Raw genomic sequence first — 19,966 nt, forward strand, 5'->3', positions numbered from 1 at the left:
TTTTGCTTGTTTCGTCGCGAGGGGTCCTTCCATCGCCCGACCACAACGTGCTAGATAAATTCAGAGTATATGTTTTCTGGAGTGCGATCTTCATGCTACTGTTATGGTACTAAAATAAGGGCAACACAAGACATCACTTAGACGTGAGCTGTAAATATGGCACATCCATCTGTCATTATGCATACGCATTCAGAAGCTCAACTGAGGTAAGCAATACCACTCTGGGACAGTGAGGAAATTCCCGCCCGACCCTTCCAGAACAATACCCATCCTTTTCAGCTGATCTGCCATATAAACTGATGGCACGGAAAGGTGGCATCTTTAAACACATCTGGTCCCGAGTCCGCCAAGAGCCAGAGACGCATACCAGAGAAAAAGAGCAGAGAACAAGAAAGCCTGCAAGACTGATCCTAAGTTGAAGGCTTTATAGTTGTGTCCTTAAGCACCCATTTCAGCCTTATTTTTGTATAATTAAATGGGGTTACTGAGGTGGTGCCCCAGCATTTCTCCCTGCTTCCAACTGCTTCCTCACTGCTGACCACACTTTATTATTCTTATCCTGAAAGTTGCTTAACTAGAAGATCTACTATGACACTGACCTGGCTCCATTTATCAGCATATCTTGAGAAGGGGTTCCTGTATCATTGTAAGAAAGAAACGGTAAAAGGTGTGTGCTCTAATGAGTGATAACATAAAACAAAATTACAATTTCCTAAAAACATTCTATTAACCAGGACTTTTCTCATCGAAAACTAATTTACGTTTTTGTGTTTATTTTATGTACAAAGAAATTAGCCTCACAGACCACAGCTACTTATTGATTATTGCTTGTTCTTTGCCTCTAGTTACACGTGGAATGAATAATTATGCTAAAGTTGTAATCATTGATCCTCTGGTGTTTTTTAAGATCAGTCTTTAAATAAGCCAATTACGCTGATGATGTACTGCTTTGTTTTTTGATATAGCAAAATGCATAAAAAATGTGTAGCATTAGAATGAGCTATCAACTCCGTCAGTATAGCTACTGTACATCTTTCACCTCACCTTGACTTGTCTTCTTGCCAGGGTTTTAAAGGGGAACTACTCTCTTATAATACTCAAATTCAGTTCTAAGCTTCAAGGTGTGTCCCTTCCACAGCACAAGGACAAGTAGTAAGCCCGTTTTTTTACATGCCTACACCATATTTACATTGCATATGTCCTGGAGAGCACAATTTTTTCTGTTTAGGGAGAGTCTTGTACTTACAAGCATTGGTACAAGCATAGGCCAAATCTGCAGCTGATACAAAAGGTGGTTACAGAAATGGTTCTGTAACGAGGATATGTTGGATGGAAAAAGCACAAAGACATATTGAGCAAACTGGACTACTCCCATAGTTTTGCAAAATGATAATATGCATGAGCCACATTTTATATATATATATATATTATTTTTACTGCTGTCGCCTTTTTGTGCAATGTCTATTCAAGAATCTGATTTTAAGTCTACTAATTCAATTCTTACATAATATTCCTTGAAGAAACTAGGAAAATATATCTCAATGACTTAAAAAACAAGATACACAGAATATGTCTGAGTGCATAGCAGCACAGTGCAATCACATATGAGGAAAGTGCGTGCTTTGTTGAGATCTTTACCACATGGGAAAGCTGAGGGAGGAAATGGGGAGGGTCATGGACACAACCTTCCCAGTATGGAAGACCAAGCCATTGGTGACTAATGATGATGCCATATTTAGCAATTGGTAAACACCACTTTCAGTCATATGGAACAAAGAAACAATGGAGACTAATACATACTGTAATAATAATTCTGAAGATTTACATTGTGCTCCTTTCACTACTCAAAATGCTATACATAGTTGAGTGGGGAGCTACTTCATCCACCACTATTGTGTAACATCCATCTGGGTGAAGTGACAGTAGCAAATTCTACGCCAGTACTATCACCACACATTAGCTATTAGGTGCTGAAGGGGTAAGAGACAGTTAGCCAGAGACAGGGAATGGCCAGAATCACTAGGCCATGGTGGGCGATTTAGCCAGGACATGGGAATAAACCCTACGTTTTATGAAGGCTGCACAAGGATCTTTTATGACCACAGAGCCTCAGGACTTCAATTATATGTGTCATCTGAAGGACAGCGTTATTTGTACAGCACAGTGTCCCTGTCACTGCACTGGAGAATTGGGATCCACATTCAGACTACAGGGTAAGCACCACTTGCTGGTCTTGCCAATCCATCTTCCAGCAGCAACCTAACCTTCACCTGATTGGTCTCCTATCCAAGTACTAGTTTAAGGTAGATGACCTCTTCTGTAGTGCATGTGGTATGGCTGACTGAAAGAAGGCTGTCATTTGGACCACCTTCCTCAAGGAAGAACTGATCCATACATTCTACAATCACTGCCAGGGGAAAAACACTTAATTTTGAGCTCATTCACTAGGTGTGAAAAGGAGGGTCTCCAATAGGCATTTGCATAGTGTTTTGAGCTTGATCCTAGAAACAATAAAATGGCAAGAGGAGAGGACAATATCATATCACAAAGAACCTCAATGGTAAGTAACACATTTGCATGTTTTTATTTCTTTTCTAGAGTCATCTGTGAAATGTTTTACATTTTTTTTCCAATACTAACAATTTAGAAGGATGTAACATAGTAAATAGTTCTCATTTTAAAATGTATAGCCAATAATCCTCTATACAAGATTCTGTACATTTGAGGGTTGGTTGTGATATTTTTGCACACAGATATATTTTTGTGTCACAACATAATCCAAAACATTAAACATCCAAAATCGTTATCAAAAATATTTTTATACAAAACACACAAAAGGGTTGATATCAATCAAAGGTAAGTATGCTAAAAAAACTAACTTTATCTGTGCCACTAGTTCTGGCTACACAAGTAGATTTCCCATTGCCCACAATCACATTGTTGCCTAAAAGCACAAAATGCTCCCTTCAAATGCTACATTCTGGCCTCACCAACCACAGGCAAACATTTGTCTCCAACTGACCTCTTGATTCCAAGCTCAATGGTTCACTTGTATAGGGTGGTCCAGATCTAATCATGCAATTTTCATTACGCTTATTAAGTTTATTACATAGAAAATCACTCGAAAAATCCCGGACCATCGAGAAGTGTGCGAACTGACGACATGAGTCTTCATGCCGAACTGGAATTGTCCCCGCATAAATCAAAGTCATTCAGACGATCTGAATCTGCATAAATAGATCTGGACCACCCTGTAGTTAGTGGCCCAGGGTTACTTCCAGAGCAATGCTATGAATCACTTTCAGCATCAGGATTATCCTCCCAACATCCAGAAGCCTTCACACTTAAGCTCAACCACGTGGCTTATGGTTTCCCTGCTTTCCTGAGCCTAAATTAAAAGGTGAAGGACTAGACACCCATGTTCTTTAAGCCTTTCCTTCCATTTGTAACATGCAGCAGAACTCCAAATTCTCTCTGTGTCACCTCTCTGCTGCCACCCACTATTCTGAGGGAACTCTGCCAGCCTTCTGTCTTCCTAACATTACTTTCAAGACTCTCTTTAGGCATATATTGCATGTTGCTCCCACCAATCATTTATTAACACATTTAATTGTATAGGATCTCCGGGGAACATGCTGAGCTCTTTTTTTTTTTAAGTATAGACCTTGCCAAACTCATTGCCAATACCATTTCTAGCCTCAAGTAATGCCTTGTAAGTTTCGCAACCTGTCTCAATAAACTAAAAGAGCTGCCTGCAGGGATTTTCAAACAATATATTAAATAAAGTGAAATGAATATGAAAGGAAATAAGATTAAAATTAAAATGATCCCCTCCATGGGCCAGAAAGCAGCTTGCTGGGTGCTTGCTAATGGGAGTCAGAAGCTACTCCCAATTAGCAGGCGACAGTGTGATCAGTGACTGCTTTGCCAATTTAGCTGTGGGCTATGATAGGGGCTGCATTTTTAAATTACTGCTCTTTATTTAAAGCCTTTTAACTGTGGTCACAAAGCAAGGGGGGCTAATTATTATTTGATATCCCTCCTGAGATTAATGCGGGTGACTCTATGTTGGATGTCACATTGGTGATTGGCTTTACCATCTAGTCAATCATTCTAAATGTTTTATACATTTGGCATTTAAAATAACACGAGTGACAAAATGAGAAATAAAGTAATGAGTTCACATTTTTAATCATTTACTCATTGTGTTTGTTTCCAGTGGCTTACTATCCAAAGTTTTCCAAATGTACAATTCATACCAGGTTCTCTGTGGCTAATTGGGGTCTAAAATGTTTGATTAAATATACTGTAAACACTTAAAATATTCTATTGGCTGCTCTGCCATGCATTGCAGCCTAAAACGGGAGTAAAATGTAGTGCACCTCTGCTATACAAATGAAAATATTGTAAAAATATAACTATAATGAGTGAGCCTTGCAATGGTAATTAGCATGCCGTCCTGGATTGGAACCTGACTTGTGCCTAAAGGTATGAGTGAATTAAGTTGGTATGAGAATGTAATTTTATTTTGTGTGATACAATATTATTTGTGTCACATAACACATTAAGTCATCCAGTAGTGTGCTCAGAATATGCAAAGCTCATGCATTATTTGCTTAAATATCTCTCTATTATAAAAAAAAAAATCTTGGGGAGGCAGACTAGGGAGATGAGACGTGACCTTCTCAGAAGACAATTTTAAGTCCCGCGAGAGACACTTTAACTTAAAACAATGACAAGTGACAAGCAAAACACGCAGCTTGCAGCAGATGATCCGACCACTTCTCCTTGCGTGCGTTAAGCCACCCTAACACCCCCTTTACAACGCAGACACGAAGTGGCAAAAAGGACAGCGGCTGTACAGGCTTTAAAATGATCGACAGGCAGCGTGATAACAGCTGCCCCCCTTCACAACGCGAGCAGCATTATACGTCCTATGAGAAAGATTTAACCATGCCCGGGGCCGGAAATAAAGGACAAGTATTGTTTTTACAACTTCATGCGAGACAAGGCAGTGAGCCATCATTTAAAACAAGTCAACGGACATCAAACCTAGCAGTTATTGGATTGCTTTTGGCAGACACGCATCATGTGCTCCCAGCTCTTAAGACAATGACATGTGACAAGCAGAACAGGCAGCTCGCCAGCAGCAGAAAGACAGCAGATGATCCAACAGCATCTCCTTGGCATGTGTTCAGCCGCATCCCCCCACCCCTCCCTTCACAAGCGAGCAGCGTTATACGTCCTGCGAGAAAGAGATGTAACCACGCCCGGGGCCGGAAAAAAAGGACAAGTATTGTTTTTACAAAAGTTTTTAAAGTAAAAGTGAAAATAATGCATATGTAACAATTCCCATGACAATAACAATCTCTTTAAATTGTATATCCAAACACGGGGGTGGGCGAGCGAAGCGAGCAGGGTGAGGAGCCCCCTAGTGGTTAAATAAATAACTCAGCAAAATGAAAGTAGTCCACAAATAGGAAGCCCTTTCACACAGGATGGCATGTTTTCATTGAAGACCTGTTTCTTCCTTTCATTCATTGGTCAAGAGCCTAGTCTAAAATCAACCCTGCTTAAGCCAGTTCAGGTTCATGGGAGTAGCAGCCCATTTGGACAGCACTGGATCAAGGTAGGAGAAAGGGTGCAAATACCACACAGGCAGGCTGGATTAATTTTAAGGAGATGGAAAATTGATCACCCAGGGTAAAATCATGGGGAGGATAGACAGCAAACAGGCATGGGATTCAAACTTCACTGCCAGGAGCTATGAGATAGTTCAAATAGTTCAAGATATTTCAGAATAAATAAGAGCAAACCTTAAAGAACCTGACTGGAGAAATCACAGTCATAATTCCCATAACAACAGAGCAAGTTTTTAGAACATTTAGGCACTAAAGTAATAAAGGGAAATGTTAGTATGCCTAGTTAAGGAGATCAAATATATGCAAATAATGATTAGAATAGGACCTGACAAATCTACATGTTCTCCAGGACCAAAATTGAGGACACCTGACAGAGGATCACAGTAATTTTAGGTTTTTGTTCCTTTGACAGCCCCCTTGTGTTGGCTGCACCTACCAAACACCCGTAAACCCATGACCATTGGTAGTGATGTCCAAGGATAAGCCTGGCAATGAGGATACAAACAAGCAAAGGTTGGTGCAAAAAGTTTTCAGTGCTTTTATTTTTACAAAAATGTTAAAAAGTGCAATCTTCAAATAAGTAAATCAATAAATAATTTATAAAAGCAATGAGTATGTTGAAATCCACCGCAGTGAGTGACTGGAGATTAAAACATCCATCCATCCATTTTCCAACCCGCTGAATCCGAACACAGGGTCATAGGGGTCTGCTGGAGCCAATCCCAGCCAACACAGGGCAGGAACCAATCCCAAGCAGGGTGCCAACCAACCGCAGGACACACACAAACATACCCACACACCAGGGCCAATTTAGGATCACCAATCCACCTAACCTACATGTCTTTGGACTGTGGGAGGAAACCCACGAAGACACAGGGAGAACATGCAAACTCCACGCAGGGAGGACCTGGGAAGCAAACCCAGGTCTCCTTACTGCGAGGCAGCAGCACTACCACTGTGCCACTGTGCCGCCTGAGGTTAAAACAGTACTAAATAATTAAATCCACCACACATAGAAACTGTCTCTTAAAAAACATTACGATCCTCTGTGCCTCTTTCTAAAATTGATGTCTCTGCTGCTCACCATTCATGTCTACTCTTCAACAGGAGAAATATACCGACAAGTACAGTCATCCATTATAATATTCTCAGGGAGCCACTCATATTGGTAGGTCATCCCACCTCCCAGTATGTTCAGCAGGAGCAACTTCTGCTCCATGAGAGTTGTCCGCTTGCTTCTATCGGGATCATTCATGACCACCTACCACCATTCCACATTCACACCAGTATTACCTTGAGCTTGCACCTTTGTTCTTCTTTCTATTTCACTTTAACCTCCTGGATGCTTTCTCCTTTTCCTTTACCTTGTTCACTCATTCATCTACCTGTTCAGGCTCTTGTTCATAGTATGAGTAGGGATGTACATGCACTGATTACAGACCCCAGAGCACTAATGAAGCAATCTACATGTGCAAGTACAAACAGTCACTCTGCCACACTAATACACACACCTACACCTGAGCAGAGCCGTACTGCATTGTTCTTAATAAAACTGGCACACCACCATAGACCCCTATATCTCATCTTATCACTGTTCAGGGAAGCCATTTCACACATACAAGTAATTTTTTTCTGTTAGAATTTTATGTAGAATTAAAATTATACAGTACTTCAGCTTTTTTTACCACAAAACTTATTTTTCTTTATTGACCTGTCATTTTTATCCAAGGTGACTTACAAACAATTATACAGTACATAAACTATGTTTGAGTGATTAGAAAGAAGCAACAATAATAACATTAAGAAGAAATAAAGAACAACATTTAAAGCAGAGCACACACGTGTAGTAGTACATTTAATCCCAAGCCAAAAGAAAAACTAGCAATCTAGCAAAACACATCTGGTGGACAGTTCACTGGTTCAGTGAATATCCATAAGGGATAGAAAGCATAAGCACTCCAAAGACGCTTTGTAAAGAGGACAATCTTCAAGAGGCATCAATGTCAGTAGTCAGGGAAGCAATTTGGATAATTTTGTATTTGTCTGTTATCCTTAAATATGCAGCATTTTCAAAAGTGCACTTTTAAAATGAGTCCTTTACTGGCATTTTACTGGGTTGTGTGGTTCCCCATTTTATTCTAAGAAGGGTTTATTGTGTTGAAAATTTGGTTTCTTTAGTGTATAGTAGGCTACCTAGCAGACTACAACATATTGAGAAAACCTAAAGTTAGCCTGTGTGATTGTATGCAGCAAGAGTCCTTTTAAAATCAGGAACCCATTGTATTTCACAAATCTATTATTCTTTATCATGGATATTTATGAAGTCTTTTACGGATCCCAAATAAATAGCATTTTTTGCAGGAACCTAAATACAGTATAGATGATTCTTTTGTTAACTAAAAATGGTTAGCACTTAAAGGAACCATTCTGGTATCTTTATTTTTAAGAGTGTGGGTAACACAAAGTGTGTTAAGGCAAAGTCGAGATAAGGGTTAATCTCTAAAGTTGTGATTTTTTATTGTGCATCATACATGAAAGGAGAAAAAATAAAAGTAACAAAGCCCCTGATTATACTGTTGAGTCAATGTGATATTTCAGTTTTTTATTTTTCATAAATTTGCAAAACTATCTAAAATCCTCTTTTCACTTTGTCATTCTGGGGAAGCGAGTGCTGCTTGTTGTGAGGAAAAAAAATAATTTAAATGATTTTGGCTGCAACATAGCAAAATGTGATTATAGGAAAGAGGTCTAAATACTTTCTTGATCCACTTTACCTCTGTATAGTCACCTACACCATTTTATTATCAATAGTAATAAACTACTGAACTGCAAAAAATTGAATTAGCAGTGATATTTAAGAGCTTCACTACCAGTACAATTTGTCCCATTGACAAACTGAAGAGAACTTTTTAGTTCAAATTTAGTGTTTTCTTTTTCCAATTCCACCAGCATCTACCTATCTAATAAAAAAAAAAAGTCACCCGACTTATATCCGGGCACTTACAGAAATCTTGATAAGTGTTATAATATGCATTGTGGTTGTTCTGGTAATGCAATGCCCTTTTTGCCAATTCTGATAACAGTCATAGTGATCGCGATCCTACAGATGCATCAAAGACAGAAATTTCTCTTTCAGCCTCACCTGCAGGAGTCAAATAACAAGAAAGGGAAGTTGCTTGTCAACAGCCAGATGAGGGTTTCTACATTGCTATAAACACAAGTGTGGGTCAGTTTTGTGCTGTGGATTACCTGCATTGCAAGAAAAATGCAAGTAAATGCAGAATTATAAATTAGAATTTTGGGAGCAGCATTTTGTGTTTTTCAATTGCATGCAATCCTAATTTTAACATGTTTCATTCATCACTAGTTATCAATAACACAATCTTTATAATGAACTTGATGAACTTGCTAGTAGGCTATGTAGATAATTTACTCTTTTATTTAAAAGGTACTGATAAAAATTGGAAATAATCATTCTGAACCTGATAAAAAATGGATGAACTGTTAAGTTTTGCACTGTGTGTGTAATGACTCTACATAGCATTTTGTGTTTCATGATTATCATGACACTTAAGAAAAAAATATTTGATTTATAATGATTGGGTATAAACCATCTTTACATTTATCACATTTATCATTTGCATTCCCATGGAAATTTAAAATTGAGCTTTGCCACTTTGCTATATGCGGTCTACTGTTTTCAAATATGCTATTCTAGTATAATTATGTCTTTAAAAAGTTATGGATGGCACAGTTGTGCACTAGATAGCACTGCTACTGCTAGGTATTTCAACCTGGCCATTCTGGGTGGTACATGTTAGCATGGGCATTTGCAAGTACTTCCCTCCCAATATCACAAATATTTGAATGACTCTGTCTTTGCTGGGTATGCGTGAGTACAAGTCTGTTTTATTGTAAAAAAGTTTTCTCAAAAAGCCATTTTAACCCTGTGGAATATCACGCACCAAAATGAAGTAATAAAATGGAAATTATGAAATAAATAATCACATGCACAAGTACAGCAATATACTATATAGGAGCCAATACATTATGAAAAAATGCATAATTAAATAAAAGTTATCTAATTATTAAGAAATAAAATTTTATAATTATTACAGGTTCTATTTCAAAGTGTACCTTTTCTCAAAAGGCACATTTTTGAATATGTTCATTTAATGCCAGTGCTATTTATTTTATTTATTTACTAGGGTTGCTCGCTTTGCTCGCCAACCCCATTGGCCTGCGTTACACGCTAGCCTCTTTGTGGTTATGCTGCTTGCAGATGGGGATGCGGATGTACAATTTAAACAGATTTTTTTTCATGGGAATTGTTACATATGCATCAAAGCAACATATAACTGTTGTTTCTTTCTCTCTATTAAATAAAATGACTTTTTCGAATGTTTGGTTCAGAGATTTGTTAATTGTCTTTGCAAAAGCTATTCTAACCGGAAACTGTTAACATTTTAATATGAATGGCATATCAAGATCTCCTTTGTTGTCTAATGTTATCCACAGAAGATGTACTAAATTACCTTTCTTGGATACATCCTTCTTTCTACAATTAATTCATGCATTGTAATACCGGGCGTTGTTAACGGTTGTAAATATTCTTCGTGATATTGTAAGTTGTTGTTTTCATCTTCCGCACAATCACCACCAACTGTTTCAGCATAGTCTATTGATATTTAACCAATTTGCCATGTAACCGATCAACAGTTTCGGCGTTACTTCGTTTGACTTCCTTGTTTATCAGTGCTAGGATTGTGTGTATACTCATTTTTTATGTTGATAACCCTTCGTGATGAAATTCTTCAGATTTTGACATAATGCGTCTCCTTGAATTGGGAACTTAAGGTGAGGAAAAAGTTAAAATATATAAGACCTGAGAGTGCAGGATGTGTGTTTGACAAATGCATTCACACGAATGAGAGTTTAGAGAACCGTGGTCTAGTTTGAAAATGTTTAAGAAGAGGGCGTGACTTGAAAAAAATCTCAAGGCAAAAGTCTTGTCTCACGGGACTTGAAAGAAATCTCTTCCAAAAAGTCCCGTCTCCAAAAAGTCTTGTCATGTCAAAGAGTTTTTTAATATAATAAGAGAGATTACTTCTTTTCATGATGGTTTCATCATTTGTTCATCTGACCAACCCTATTCCTATTGGTTAAACTTTTGCTGCCAATTACTTTCCCAATTGTAGGCAGTAGACTGCCAAAGATTAAACACTAAAAGATTAAATGTTAAAAGGTGGAGCTGTTACTTTGAATAGACTTAAGATAATTTAACAATGCTATTTTGAGATGTATTGACACCATATTAGAGATGGTCAGACAGAGAGGTCATCTTCAAAATGTTGATGCTGATGAAGTCATTTGTAGTTTAAGACTGACTAAGCACCATATCCGCACAAAAAATGCCCACACAGGCACACAATAATGTAGAATGTCCGAGGCTGGAAATTCCAGCAGGCATGCTTCCAGATGACCTCCAGTACAACAGCATTCAATAGATCTTTACATTTCTGAGCACATCTGCATCTACATTTTGAAGAGCATTTATCCGTCCAAGCATTGTTAATATATCATCGATTACAATAGCATCATATTGTGGATGACAATCTGCTCTTCAGATTGGTATGGCTAAATCCCTGAGTGACAGTAACCTGTTAGACAAGGACAGGGAGGGTGCCCCTTCATTCCACAAAACATTCAAAAAGCACCATGCAGGTCACTGTTAATTAATGTTGACTTATTTTATTTTCTTATTGTGTCTTTTATTTTTCTATTCTTTATTATGTAAAGCACTTTGAGCTACTGTTTGTATAAAAATGTGCTATATAAATAAATGTTGTTGTCGTTGTTACGTTAAAGAGGGAGAACAGTGTGAGAGTTGCAGCGTGCCTTCTTTTAGCAGGCATTTACCATGACCAGTGAAAAGGTGTAACTAATTAGTTAGGCTTTTTGTGTTTATTATTGTACAATAAATGCACCAATTGCTTGGTACACAATGTTATATTATCTCTATATATGTCGTCTGCAAAAAAAAACCATCACAACTGCCTCAGTTTGAAAGTCAGAATGGTGGCACTAAAAGGCCAAAATCAGGCAAGTAATTAACAGGAAAGGATTAATCAATAGGAAAAGGATCAGCAAATTTGTCATAATTGATAAGTGATAAAATCATCTCAAAAAGAAGAGCCATTGAGAAAAGTCATCTCTCTATTATAAAAAAAAATCTTGGGAGGGAGATGAGGGAGACGAGACGTGATCTTCTCGGAAGACACTTTGACATCACATGAGACAAGGCAGTGAGACAAAAGGACAGCTGCTGTACAGGCTTTTAAATGATTGCCGCGCAGCGAGACAAGCAGAACACGGAGCTCGCCAGCAGCAGCAACAAGACAGCAGCTGATCTGACCGCATCTCCTTAGCGTTCATTCAGGCCCCTGCTTCACAACGCGAGCAGCGTTATACATTCCGCAAGAAAGAGATTTAACCATGCCCGGGGCCGCAAATAGAGTAGATGACAAAGTAGAACGTCGTAAAAAATTTAGAAATGTTGATGCGGTACACATGCACAGCAGGGTTAGAGATAATGGAAGTATGAAAATTCAAAAGTTTCAAAAAAAAGACAGGAAAGATCGCATTAGCACAAACAAATGGAAATTATTACTCGGTGAAATAACGGAACAGCGAAAAGAGATTGAATGTATTGTTCTTATTTAAACTTTAAGTCAGAGACTTCGATCTTCTTATTCGTGTTGCCAGCTAGAATGAAAAGATTCCAAAAACTTTGTTGTGGTATGAAGTCCCATGAGACGGACACTTTTAACATGAAATTCAAGTCACGCCCTACTTAAAATTATTTTCATACAAGACCAAGGTCATCTAACCTCTCAGTCATATGAATGCTTTTGTCAGACACAGTTCCTGCAAATCCTCTTACAAATTTTAACAGGACAATAATTTTATGCCTTCTAGATGACACGTCAATGACAAAGTGATGGACAAACATCTGAGAAAGTAATTTTATTTATTAGAGAGAAAGAAACAATATTCACTTATAGGCAGATGTACGTTGCGTTGTCACGATACAAGTCCAAACAATTCAATGCGATCTTGAAGAAAAGTTAATTCCAAATATTGTTTTTACAAAAGTTTTAAAGTAAAAGTGAAAATAATGCATATGTAACAATTCCCATGAAAATAACAATCTTTCCCATGAAAATAACAATCTCTTTAAATTGTATGTGCAGTAAACCAAACCCTGGGGTGGGTGAGCGAAGCGAGCAGGCCCCCTAGTATTACTGTATATAATAAAAACAGTGTTTAAGGCCATTTTGAAATAATGACATTTTATTTAATATTAATCAGATGACTGTTATTAAATTCTGTATTTTTTTTAATTTTTTTTTTACAATTTATCGGATTATTTATAAATGTCACTGTAGTTCTGCTTATGATTATTTCAGAATTTACATTTTATTTATTGTATTTTGCTTCAAATAGTATTCTAAGGTTCTTTTCTATTGGTAGACAAGTTAATACTCTAAATGCCTAAATTATTAGTGTTGATTTGAACGTACAACCACTATCAACATTCTCTCAATACAGACCGTTTCAAATACAAAGTCAGAATACCTCAACTCTAAGCCCTTACCAGTGACCTGAATCTGCACGCTCAGGAGGTATCCCTGGCTGGAATTTGTCTTCGGATTACTTCCCCTGAAAGGGCAGCACTTCAGAATTATCAGGCTACAACAAATAGCAGCTGCAAGGTATATTCCCTTCGAGGTTTCCTCATTCAGATAAGCTACCTTTGTGAGGCAGATGCCAAGGGTTTGCTGGAAAGCCTTCACTTGTCAGGTCACGACAGGCTGTACTCAAATCACTACTTCTGAAAGACCCTAACCTGGACGAACACAGCCTTAATATTAATACTCATCAGCCATTGCTTAATGTCAGTGCACGCCAAGATGACTTCAGTGAAGTAATACCCAAACTTTGTTTCAATCATTACTTTTTCTTATTTGCAGAAAAGCCAGGAATAAATGTTAGGTATGAAATCAGACACCCTGAATAATTCAAATCAAGATCACAGAGTAAGCTTCGTATAGGGCAGTGGCTTTATATTTAGTTGTTGTAGTCTTTGTATTCGCGACTATGATGCATGTAAATACTGGGAAAACAGGTCCCAGTGGTGTCCTCTGTACAGGAGTTGTGATGTGTCTAAAAATACTTTTTAAATTCCTTTGAATATATCCTGACTTAACCCAGCCATGGGGGATGCACAAACCAGTGAGATTCTTTATGCTGGTCTCAAGTCCTGATAAATAGGAAGGGTTATGTCAAGAAGGGCATTCAGTGTAAAAATTTGCCAGATCAATTATGCGGAGAACAATATAGATTTACATAAAGGATCGGTCAAGGCCCAGGTTAACAAAGGCCACCACCAATATTAACCATCTGGGTGTGGGGGAAAATTGGGAAGGTGTGTCCGGAGGGAGGAACAGAGGAGGAAAGTTAGGAGAGTGGAGGTGAGAGTAAGGACTTTGAATGTTGGCAGTATGACTGGTAAAGGGAGAGGTTTATCCAATATGACAGAGAGAAGGAAGATTGAAATTGTTTGCTTGCAAGAGACCAGATGGAAGAGGAGTATGACCAGGTGTATTGGAGGCAGGTTCATAATGTTCTGCCATGGTGTGGATGGGAGGAGAAATGGGGTAGGGGTTGTCCTGAAGGAACAGTATGTCAAGAGTGTTCTGGAGGTGAAGAGAGTGTCGGACTGAGTGTTGATTATGAAATTGGAAACTGAAGGCGTGATGATGAATGTTATTAGTGCATATGCCTGACAAGTTGGGTGTGCGTTGGATGAGAAAGAACATTTCTGGAGAGAGTTGGATAGAGTGGTGGAGAGTGTACCCAAGGGACAGAGAGTGGTATTTGGAGAGGATTTCAGGTCTACAAGGTGGCAGGGAGACCAGCTCTATTATATGGGTTGGAGATTGTGGGACTGACAAAAAGACAGGAGTCAAGGCTGGAGATAGCAGAGTTAAAGATGTTACAATTAGCATTGGGTGTGACGAGGATGGACAGGATTAGGAACGAGTACATTGGAGAGTCAGCTCAGGTCGAATGGTTTGCAGACAAAGTCAGAGAGACGAGATTGTGTTGCTTTGTGGACATGTGCAGAGGAGAGATGCTGGGTTTATTGAAACAAAGATGCTAGAGATGGAGCTGCCAGGCAAGAGTAAAAGAGGAGGACCTAAGAGGAGGTTCATAGATGTGGCGAGAGAGGACATGCAGGTGGTGAGTGTGACAGAACAAGTTTCAGAGGACAGGAAGATATTGAAAAAGATGATCCACTGTGGCGACCCCTAACGGGAGCAGCCAGTAGAAGAGGAAGTAGTATGTACCCTGACTTGCTAAATGGTTTATGTAAGATATTGCATGAGTCAAAAAAGTGGACAAATCTAAGTTTCCATGGTCTGATTGATTGTTAGTTACCGCAGGTTACCTTTAGCTAAACATGAAACATGTTAAACTTAATATGCCAAACCTCTATTTCACAAGAATATTCACACTGTTTAATTAATCTAAGATTAAACATATAGATTCCAATAAACAATGACACATTGTAACATTTTTTATACTTATTTTCCGAGATTTCCTGTCTATGTCTATTTTGCATTCATCTCAGAATTTTTACCTAGGCTTAAATTCAACACAGACTTCCTTATGAATATTAATGATACACTGAGTCCATTTGTACCTTCCTGCTATTTCAGTTACAGAACATTTTGGTTAAACAATGTCAGCTTTCCTATATAAGCTCTGGGCAAGCAGGTTAAGAGCCATTATCTAAATAATCCTAAAATAAAACACGGAGATTAACCATTACAAGTCGTATTTAGCAGGTAAAAAAACCACACCTTTTAAAAGCATTAGAGTCTAACTGTTAACTTGCCTTGACATAGACTGGTGTCCTGTCCTGTCTTGGCTTCTTTCTCATTCCCAAGCTGATGGTTACCCTTGTTGTGTTGATGTATAAAAAATGAAAGAGTTGAGTGTGGCAGTGGTCTTTATGGTGGGCTGGTATACTTAGAGTCACCTCTAATGCTGCTGGGATGGATTACTGTGCTCACATTCTAAAACTGCATTAAGAAGGCTCAAATGATAAATGGGTGGGTTTGGGGAATATTTGTATTTTAATGTTCACTTTCCAACATCTGTGGTGGGCTGGCGCCCTGCCCGGGATTTGCTCCTGCCTTGCGCCTTGTGTTGGCTGGGATTGGCTCCAGCAGACCCCTGTGACCCTGTGTTAGGATATAGCAGGTTGGAGAATGACTGACTGACTGACTTTCCAACATAAATTGAGAAAGTACAGTTAAAAACAAATAAAATATTAAACAAGTGAAATTGGGCATCAATTCTTGTATGTTAGTTTTGCTAGAAAGTTTCTCGTAAAAATCTTTTTTTTTTCTCATATAAAACAGCTAAAGCAGCAATTAACCTGGAAGGGAAGCAGAGCTAAAACACTCAATTGCATGTGCATTTCAGCTTAGAATGACAATAGCCCAAAGCGCCTTACATGTAAAATAATATTCTTTACAGACATTCTGCAAATATTTTGTACATTTGGAAAAGTGGCTTATCAATGGTTTTAAAGCAGCTTACAGAATTCCTCTTTTTGCATACCTATCTCAAATAGAAGGATTTCTTAGCAGTTAAATTAAACTGTAGGATAGAAATAGTTAAAAAAATATAGCATGTATAGGTTTTAATTACTGTTATTTAGCAAAGCAAATGGAATTTAGAAATTCAGTTATTGCACCTGTAAAGAGAACCAAAAGTTTATAAAGTGGTGAAGTTAAATGAATTGGAGTGCCATTAGTTAATGGAGCTTGGTTTGGCTGAGGGATCCTGAAATGTAAGTTGAGGCTTATGTTTTCATGAATTCATGCCATGATAATGGTGCATTTTATAATCAGAAGTGTAGTTCTAGAAAAGCTGCCAACTCGCAAAAAGCAGAAACAGATACATTGATACCACATCTATCAGCTGCTAGTTGTGATGCACTGTCCCTCACATTTTTTTGAATATCATTAATTGGTAAATATATTAAATATCTGAACAGAAGTACCTTTTATGAGCACACTGAAGAGACAATCGTGTATGCAATCATTAATAATAAATCAAACTTTAAACAGTAAACAACTTTTAATCACCAAATTAGAATTCACATGCTTAAAATTAAAGTCAAAAGGATATGTTGATACTTATCTAAGAGGCGATCAACAGAACAATGATGGAAGTTTGTACTTTAGAGCATAAATTGGAGTGCTCATACAATAGAGACTTCACTAGCAGGTGTTGCACTGATTAAATTTTCTTGCACAATTTTGTCATCAAAAGCACCATTTTTTCAAAGGCCAACATCAAAGCAATTCAAGTTGCGGATTTTGTCAGACCAGACCAGGATGAAAATGAAAGAGAGGGCAGTATTGGAGAGACCTGAGAACTTCCAGTCTAATATGTAGCATTGTTAGATCACTACCTAAGAAATACTGCACCAGGTCGCCTGCTTGTATCAGACTGTAATACTAGAAAGCCAAAAGAGGGCAGCTCACAAATTGCCCATCCACCTATCAATTTTCCTAACCTGTATGTCCAGGACAGGGTCAATGGGCATCTGGAGTCTATCCTAGCAACCAATGAGCACAAGGCAGGATCAAAGCCTGGAGAGGACACCAGTCCATCACAAGGTAAGCACACACTCAAGGAAGCACACTAACAGCATTTTAGCAACAGCAGTTCACCTAACCTGCATGCTACCCTCAGTTGTGTACAGGAAATTTAGCTGAACTGTTAAACTATTGCAGGATAAAAATAAAATCAGGACATGACATTCCAAAATTTTAACTACAAGCATTTCACAGTTCCAATAAACTACAACAATTAGTTGAAGAGCATAGGCATTCCTTTAAAACAATAGGACCATACATGCCCATTAAAAATGACCAATTGTTAAAGGTTGGATAAAAAGTGACATTTGTGCTTTGAGCATGTGGATCATACTGATATGGATCTTTGTAGTGATACATGTTTATTAGTGAACAGTTTTTCAGGAGACTGAAAATTTCTGCTCATTCATTTTTTCTAAACCTACTTAATAAACATTCCATATTGATTTGTTTCAGTAATTCACATTTGAGGGGTATTTAAACATTTATCGTCAATGTCTGATCAATTGTGTCTACATCTTTTAGTGCATTCTGTGTGTCAGGCATAATTTGAAATATTCTGTTTGCCTTTCTTTCTCAAAGTTCATTGCAACACTTTAATTGCTTGCATTCATCTTGATGTATTTCAAAATGCAGACAGTTCAATATCTGGTAGTAATGAGTCTGATGAGGGAACTATATATGGTGATGAAGGAAACATTTGCTCTGGCATTAAACATTTCTTCTTCTTCTTTAGCTATTCCCATCTTTATATTGGAACATAGATTTTGACTACACTCTCTTGGGGTCCACTTCAGAGGCTGTTTCAGCTCCATAGATCATTGCTGGTCTGACTACCACCTTACAGATTTTGTCCCTTCATTGTAACATGTATCCCTTTATCACATTAATCTTTCAGTCGGATAGCAACTTCAAATAGTTTTTTAGCTTTGCTTTGATGCTCATCTGTAAAGACTACTCAATAAAATGGGTAAAAAAAAAAATAACTATCAAAAGGATGTTGTTATTAAATACAAGAGTTCCTCATTTAATTCTTCATACCATTAGCATCTATTCCAATCAATTAGATAGAATTCTTTATTGTCATTATGCATACACATAATGACATTTTGTGTTGGTAGGACTCAGCTTCAAAGCAGAATTGCATAATTGTATAATTACAATTACATAATTGTAATACCTCCTATAAAAGCAATGGTTAGAATCTTAGCATATACAGTTGTGCTTGAAAGTTTGTGAATCCTTTAGAATTTTCTATATTTCTGCATAAATATGACCTAAAACATCATCAGATTTTCACTCAAGTTCTAAAAGTAGATAAACAGAAACAAATTAAACAAATGAGACAAAAATATTATACTTGGTCATTTATTTATTGAGGAAAATGATCTATTACATATTTGTGAGTGGCCAAAGTATGTGAACCTCTAGGATTAGCAGTTAGTTGGAAGGTGAAATTAGAGTCAGGTGTTTTCAATCGATGGGATGACAATCAGGTGTGAGTGGGCACCCTGTGTTATTTAAAGAACAGGGATCTATCAAAGTCTGCTCTTCACAACACATGTTTGTGGAAGTGTATCATGGCACGAATAAAGAAGATTTCTGAGGGCCTCAGAAAAAAGAGTTGTGGATGCTCATCAGGCTGGAAAAGGTTAAAAAACCATCTCTTAAGAGTTTGGACTCCACCAATCCACAGTCAGACAGATTGTGTACAAATGGAGGAAATTTTAGACCATTGTTACCCTCTCCCGGAGTGATCGACCAAGAAAGATCACTCCAAGAGCAAGGCGTGTAATAGTCGGCGAGGTCACAAAGGACCCCAGGGTAACTTCTAAGCAGCTGAAGGCCTCTCTCACATTGGCTATTGTTCATGTTCATGAGTCCACCATCAACACTGAACAACAATGGTGTGCATGGCATGGTTGCAAGGAGAAAGCCACTGCTCTCCAAAAAAAACATTGCTGTTCATCTGCAGTTTGCTAAAGATCACGTGGACAAACCAGAAGGCTATTGAAAGAACATTTTGTGGATGGATGAGACCAAAATACAACTTTTTGGTTTAAATGAAAAGCGTTATGTTTGGAGAAAGAAAAACACTGCATTCCAGCATAAGAACCTTATCCCATCTGTGAAAAATGGTGGTGGTAGTATCATGGTTTGGGCCTGTTTTGCTGCATCTGGGCCAGGACGGCTTGCCTTCATTGATGGAACAATGAATTCTGAATTATATCATAGAATCCTAAAGGCAAATGTCACGACATCTGTCCATGAACTGAATCGCAAGAGAAGATGGGTCATGCAGCAAGACAATGACCCTAAGCACACAAGTCATTCTACCAAAGAATGGCTAAAGAAGAATAAAGTTAATGTTTTGGAATGGCCAAGTCAAAGTCCTGACCTTAATCCAATCGAAATGTTGTGGAAGGACCTGAAGCGAGCAGGTAATGTAAGGAAACCCACCAACATCCCAGAGTTGAAGCTGTTCTGTACGGAGGAATAAGCTAAAATTCCTCCAAGCCGGTGTGCAGGAATGATCAAAAGTTACCGGAAACGTTTAGTTGCAGTTATTGCTGCAAAGGGGGG

At 38.0% G+C, this 19,966-nt stretch overlaps 1 protein-coding gene across 2 annotated transcripts in view; it reads right to left on the reverse strand.

The window, feature by feature from the left end:
* Positions 1-19,966, reverse strand: part of march11 (membrane-associated ring finger (C3HC4) 11) — a 121,392-nt gene that overhangs the window by 91,084 nt on the left and 10,342 nt on the right. The window lies entirely within an intron of this gene.

The sequence above is a fragment of the Polypterus senegalus genome, chromosome 5 (genome assembly GCF_016835505.1).
Source record: "Polypterus senegalus isolate Bchr_013 chromosome 5, ASM1683550v1, whole genome shotgun sequence".
Lineage (NCBI taxonomy): Eukaryota > Metazoa > Chordata > Cladistia > Polypteriformes > Polypteridae > Polypterus > Polypterus senegalus.